General features: G+C 40.1%; 1 pseudogene; it reads right to left on the bottom strand.

Annotated features, from left to right (window-relative positions):
• Window positions 1-5,953: 5,953 nt before the first annotated feature.
• On the bottom strand, window positions 5,954-6,349 carry LOC130887158 (protein FAM237B-like; annotated as a pseudogene).
• Window positions 6,350-7,382: the final 1,033 nt, after the last annotated feature.

Raw genomic sequence — 7,382 nt, 5'->3', positions numbered from 1 at the left:
ATTGAATAAATGGGACCTCCTGAAACTGAGAAGATTCTGTAAAGCAAAGGACACTGTCACTAAGACAAAAAGGCAACCCACTGACTAGGAGAAGATCTTCACCAACCCTACAAGAGACAAAGGTCTGATTTCCAAAATATATAAAGAACTCAAGAAACTAGACTTTAAAATGCTAATTAACCCAGTTAAAAAATGGGGCACTGAACTGAACAGAGAATTCTCAACAAAAGAAATTCAAATGGCCAAAAGACACTTAAGGTCATGCTCAACCGCCTTAGTGATAAGGGAAATGCAAATTAAAACAACTTTGAGATCCCATCTTACACCTGTCAGAATGGCTAAAATCAAAAACACCAATGATAGCCTTTGCTGGAGAGGTTGTGGAGGAAGGGGCACACTCATCCATTGCTGGTGGGAATGCAAACTAGTGCAACCACTTTGGAAATCTGTGTGGCGATTTCTCAGGAAAATTGGGATCAACCTACCCCCAGATCCAGTAATACCACTCTTGGGAATATAACCAAGAGATGCCCTATCATATGACAAAAGTATCTGTTCAACTGTGTTTATAGCAACATTGTTTGTAATAGCCAGAACCTGGAAACAACCTAGATGCCCTTCAATGGAGGAATGGATGAAGAAAGTGGAATATATACATATTAGAGTACTACTCAGCGGTAAAAAACAATGTCTTCTCGAATTTTGCATGCAAATGGATGGAAATAGAAAATACTATCCTGAGTTAGGTATCCCAGACCCAAAGAGAGGAACTTGGGATGTATTCACTCATAATTGGTTTCTAGCCATAAATAAAGGACATTGAGCATATAATTTGTGATCCTAGAGAAGCTAAATAAGAAAGTGAACCCAAAGAAAATCGTATAGTCATCCGCCTGTAAAGGGGAAGTAGACAAGATTGCCGAGCAAAAACTGGGAACTAGCGGGTGCGGTGGCATTGGACTAAGGACAAATGGGATGAGAAACATGAGAAGGGGAAGATGGGAGGAGCTTGAGGGATTGGGATGTTTGGGATATAGGAAGGATGGATACGGGAGCAGCGAAGTATATATCCTAACTAAGGGAGCCATCTTAGGGTTGGCTAGAGACTTGACTCTAGAGGGGCTTGCAGGTGTCCAGGGAGATGTCCCCAGCTGGTACCTTGGGCAACTGAGGAGAGGAACCTGAAATGATCCTATCCTATATTGATGAATATCTTACATATCACCTTAGAACCTTCATCTGGTGATGGATCGAGATAGAGACAGAGACTCAATTTGGAGCAATGGTCTGAGCTCTTAAGGTCCAAATGAGGAGCAGAAGGAGGGAAAACATGAGTGAGGAAGTCAGGACCACGAGGGGTGCACCCACCCACTGTGACATTGGAACTGATTTATTGGGAGCCCACCAAGGCCAGCTGGACTGGGACTGAATAAGCATGGGTTGAAACTGGACTCTCTGAACATGGCGGACAATGAAGGCTGATGAGAAGCCAAGGACAATGGCACTAGGTTCTGATCCTAATACATGAACTGGCTATGTAGGAGGTTAGCCTGTTTGGAAGATCACCTTCCTGGACCTAGATAGAAGTGGGAGGACCTTGGTCTTCCCGCAGGGCAGGGAATTTGGACTGCTCTTCAGTATTGAGAGGGAGGGGGAATGGAGTGGGGGGAGGAGAAGAGTAGTGGGGATAGGGAAAGGGGAGTGGGGGGAGGGGCAACATTTGGGAGGAGGGAGAGGGAAATGGGAAACGGGGACAGGTGGAAATTTTAATTAAAAAGGAATAAAAATAATTGTAATAAAAAAAATCTAAGCTGTGACATTCCTAGGTCAAAAACAGGTACTGTCTGCTTGCCCTGCCCAGTCCAACATGGTGGAGCCCCTTGTGCCTCTGATCCTTGCATATTGTACCTGTAGTGTGGGGGAGCTGCTTGTGCCTCTGAGCCGCAGCACACAATAACTTTCTTTTAGGCACAGAGCGAGTCTAGTTGCCATCAAACAAATTGTAGCACTTTACTCCAAATGCTCCATTTAAAAGCTCTGTCTCCCACAGGAGCCAGACAGAGATTGCAATGGCGGCATAGTCCAAAAAGCCGGCATTTTAAAACAGCCAGTTTTTTTCTGCTGCTGAGTCAGGACAATTTTTTTGTGGCAAGCAACCCAGAAACAGCAAAAAACTGTCTTAAATTCTCTCTCTCTACTTTTTAAGCCCTCTCAGATTTTACGTGGTGTTCATTACCACACTGGGCACCACTCTGTAGTGAGGAGGAGCGGTGGGCTGTGTCCCGCCACCCGGCTAGCTTTATCCAAAATAATTACACGGAAACTGTATTCTTTTAAACACTGCTTGGCCCATTAGTTTTAACCTTTTATTGGCTAGCTCTTACATATTGATCTAACCCATTTCTAATATTCTGTGTAGCACCAAGAGCTGGCTTACCAGGAAAGATCTTAACCTGCCTCTGTCTGGAGTGGGAGAATCATGGTGACTGCCTGACTCAGCTTTTTTTCTCCGAGCATTCTGTTCTGTCTACTCCGCCTACCTAATTTTCTGTTCTATTAAAGGGCCAAGGCAGTCTCTTTATTTAACCAATGAAATTAACACAGAACAGAAGACTCTCCCCATCACTGTACTATCAAACTGTCATCATTCATATGCAGATTATGAAACCTATTAAATTGTTTCCAAGGAAAGCCATGACACCATTCAGCCTGCTTATAGAAAATGGATTTCAATCATCTCACTAATACCAGCTGATTTCCAAAGCCCAGGGCTCCTCCCTTAACGGGCAAAATACTTTCAACCTAAAAATATATTGGACCTATAGTTTCATTCTGCTTGCTACCTAACTGGTATATGCAATACTCGGTTACATGAAATAATACCTGTGTGGTAGTTTGAAAGAAAATGGCCCTAATAGACTCCTAAGGAGTTGCAGTATTAGGCGTGACCTTTTTGGAGTAGGTGTGGCCTTGCTGGAGGGAATGCATCACTGGGGAATGGGCTTTGAGATTTCAGAATCTCAAACTAGTAGCTAACTCTTCTTGATACCTGAAGATTCAGATTTAGAACTCTCAGACCCTCTCCAGCACCAGACCTGCTGGCAGTCTGTCATATTCCCTGCCTTGTTGATAATGTACGAAACCTCAGAAACTGTAAGTCAGCCCCAATTAAGTGGTTTCTTTTATAAGAGTGCCATGGGTGTAGTCATAATGTCTCTTTGCAGAAACAGAACCACCACTAAGGCAACTTGTCAAGTCATATTTGAAAACTAAGAGATTTCTTTTTTTCTTTTTTTTTAATTTCAAGACAAGATTTCTCTGTGTAGCCTTGGCTGTCCTGGACCTTGCTCTGTAGACCAGGCTGGCCTCCACCTCACAGAGGTCTGCCTGCCTCTGCCATTGATCTGCAAATACTGGGATTAAAGGCATGTGCCACTGAAGGTGTTTGTTCCTTCTTTAACACTGAAAGTTCTTATCCTGCTGTTTGTGTGCTGCTTGTTTACCTTCCTTAAATTTGTGTATGTATATAAACCCTTATGAAAGCCATAGTAGTACTTCATGAGAATTTGGGATTGGTTCTAACTCAGATAATGCACCCCCTTTATTTCAAGGTTTATTCAAGTCAAACCATCAGACAATTACATTTTTATCCAGTATTTATTTTGCTGTTTTTTAAGTTTTAATTTTATTATACCTATATCATTTTGCACAGAGAAAGATGTGTCATAATCATCAAAATAATTGAAAACAATGTTTTTCACAATGTCTTCACAATAGCCAATTAGGAAATCTATAGGGCAGATTTCTATTGGTTCTTTACCCTGGAAAAGTGTGGAAATTTTTTAAACATCTGGTTCTTCTTGTATATATGACAATCTTCAAACTGCTTTGAGTCCCTCTCACTTTGGAACTTAGAAACTGCAACAAGTTTACAAGCCTTTTTGTCAAAGACACAGGCTGGAAGTGGGCAGGGGTGGAATGTGCAGGGGTAGGAGTGTGCAGGGGTGGGGTGGGCAGTGGTGGGGTGGGCAGTGGTGGGAGTGGGCAGAGGGTAGCATTAGGTATCTTCCTCTACTACTCTCTCATTTCCTGAGATCAGGCTTCTCGCTGAGTCTCATTCACCAATTCTGGTAGGGTGGTTGTCCAGGAAGTGCCAGGAATCTTCCTGTCTCCTCTTTCCCAGTGTTGGGCATACAGACACATGCTCCTCTGCATGAATATCTAATCTTAGCCCTATGTTTGTGCCACAAGCACTTTACCAACTATAGCCACTTTTCAAGTCGCCAAAGTATTTACTTGGAGCATAGGATGAAGTCATTACTATTGAATATTGACTTGGAGCATAAGATGAAGTCATTACTATAGAAGTATTGACTTGGAACATAGGATGAAGTCATTACTATAGAAGTACTGACTTGGAACATAGGATGAAGTCATTACCAAAGAAGTACTGACTTGGAGCATAGGATGAAGTCATTACTATAGAAGTATTGACTTGAAGCATAGGATGAAATCATTACTGTAGAAGTATTAATGTGAAGCATAGAATCAAGTCACTACTGTAGCATTGGTAGTTTCCTGAAACCATTCCTTGCCATGGCAATTTCCTCATCCACTGTGTGCCATTCTTGGGCTTGGCACATTCCTTTAAAGCTGATACTGCTGATGGATATGGTTGTGTGTTGTAAATAATATAAAAATGACTGTGAGTATAAAATGTGACTGACATAATATCTAGACAAAACGTCCATCATGCTGTGTTTGCTAAACTGTAGCTTCTTCATGTGTCTTTGTTGTTCCTTTTTGAATGTTGTGATGGTATGAATTATACCACAGGGCTGGAGAGATGTCTCAGAGGTTGAGAGCACTGATTGTTCTCCCAGAGGATTTGGGTTCAATTCTTGGCACCCACATGGTAAGTCCAAACTGTCTGTAACCCCACACCAGGGGATCCAATGTGCTTTTCTAGTCTCTGCAGGTACTGCACACCCATAGTGCACACACACACACATGCACACACATAGGAAACATGACCATACACTTAAAAAAGAACTGTACCATAAAGGTTTTAGTCTTAGTATGTAGAAAAATATTTAATATATAAGATGCATTAGTATTGAAATGTAATTTCAGAAAGCAAACAACATTATATCAATATTAAATCACTTTTAGATACTGGCATTAGTTGGGGCACACTTTTAAAGTCAATATTAGAGTACAAGATACCTTATAAAATTAATTACAACTTCACTCTACTGATTAGTTTTAAAAAATTGTATTTTCATGTGAAGTAGTATTTCCAAAGACAATTGATAAAATGCTTTTAGATAACAAATTATTGACAAAATACTTTAATATATGCAAATACTCCAACCACTATCAATAACAAAATTATATAGCTAGATGAAGAAACTGGAAATCAGAATTTTAATTACAATAGGAGATGTGATTTGGCAAGTACTAACAGATTCTGCTCTCACTTGGCATCTTGCTTGAGGTATTTTTTTGTTTTCCTTCCTAAATGTAAAACATATTTTCTAATCTAGTTCTATAGTATCAAGGAAAATTAATATTTCTTAATATAAGATTCCATTCTTCTAAGCAACCCAATTGAAAAATGTTTTGTTCAAAAGGCTGCAACAAGCCTGGTATTTAAGTCTTACAATATGAATACAGAGCTGTATGACTTTCTTATGAACTACTCATGGGGGGCAATAAGATGATTTTTAATGATCTAGCAATATTTATATTCCAAGATCATTTATAATCAAGCACTCTCATGATTTCTAAATTATGTAAAATTTATTTATTTTAATTAGAAAATTATAATTTTCTTATTCTTTTAATTATTTTTATAATTATCATAAGAAAGTAAACAAGACAAATTTGTTAGCTAGATAAACATGAAATTGCAAGAAGTACTAAATATCAAATTTTTAATAATGCCACTTCACTACTTCCATAGGTATACCTTCAAATCAACTCTTCTCATTTTCTGTGGAAAATTATAGTTGGAAGATACCACCTGTCTTCTGCCCATTCCATGAGACCTTGAAAGCGAACAGTCTATGTACATGTCCTGAAGTCTTGAGCTATGTTTAAGAAGATACTGTAATGCCTGGGCCTCTGAGATTTTTTTCAAGAACAACATAAAATTTCAGAAGGCATCCACACTGTGCTCTGTCTTGAGTTCCTTGAGGTCTATGAGTGTCAGAGAGCATGTGTTCCATGCTCATCTTCTGTGATGCCCGCTCTGATGCTGGCAAGCACTCCCTTTAGTGTTAGTGAGATTGAACAGCATGATGCAGCCCAGGGGAAGGTATACCCATCTCCTTGCGGCAGAACCCATCCTGTATAGAGGAAAAGAAGAAGTTTAAAAACACACACACAAAAGAAAAATGGTATAGTGAATGTGTATTTCTTGGTTTTCCTCTGAGCTGATGATTCTCAGACCTTCCTTTGAAGGGATATTAGAATTCTGGCTTAACAACCAAAAGTCTGGGAGTCCCTGAAATCTAGTGTATGTTTGTGCAGATGTGATATGTATTTCATCACAAACCCTTACAGCTTCAAAAAACCTTAAAAACTTGCATTCCCTCTCTCCCCTGTAGAGATTAGTACACTCTTCAGGGATGTGCTCTCCTGTCTCACTTTCCAAGAGGACTAAAGTGCAACTCATTCTGTAGGTAGTTATGAGAGGTTTTGTTGGGTTTTAATTGTATTATTAGATATCTACTTACTTAATGGCATTGGATATCTCAAATATTTCTATTTATTTGTTTTGTTTTCCACTGAAAAACACTTGTTGAGCCTTCCTGTCTTGTGGATCCTGGGTTTTCTTGGGTTGTTTGGGACTAGTTTAGAGATGAAGATATTTCCATATAATGAGCAGAAAAATAAGGTGGGTACAAGCTAGTATGAAATGGTACAGGGTCAATTACTGGCCAGCAAATATTGGCTTCTCTGCAAAGTTTCCCTGTCAGTGGGTTCCTCAGCAAATCAACCTAGAACACATGGGTAAAGATAGAGGACTAACTTGACAATAGATTGTCAATAGTTCATTCAGACTGTGGGTTCTCTAAATGCTCCTATACACTCTGCCACCTCAACAGTCATCTCAGACAGATGAGGTGAAGAACCTAGAGCCCATAACCCAAGACATCTCCTTTCTGCATACTGCCTTTCTCCTCCCCTCGTTAAAAGAAACTAATGTTTTTATTTAAGAAAGAAAAAAATTAGAGACCGAAGCCAGGACATCTGTGGATCTGGGCATGACCCTAGGACCTCTGCCAGTCTGGGCATGAATCTGGGACCTCCAAAGGAGTAGGCAGAAACCAGAGATCTCTGTGGGGCTAGGCATGACTCTGAGACCTCAGAGGGAC

The sequence above is a fragment of the Chionomys nivalis genome, chromosome 15 (genome assembly GCF_950005125.1).
Source record: "Chionomys nivalis chromosome 15, mChiNiv1.1, whole genome shotgun sequence".
In the NCBI taxonomy this organism is placed as follows: Eukaryota; Metazoa; Chordata; class Mammalia; order Rodentia; family Cricetidae; genus Chionomys; species Chionomys nivalis.
The sequence above is the reverse complement of the archived record's forward strand: the minus strand, read 5'-3'. Positions and strand labels throughout refer to the sequence as shown.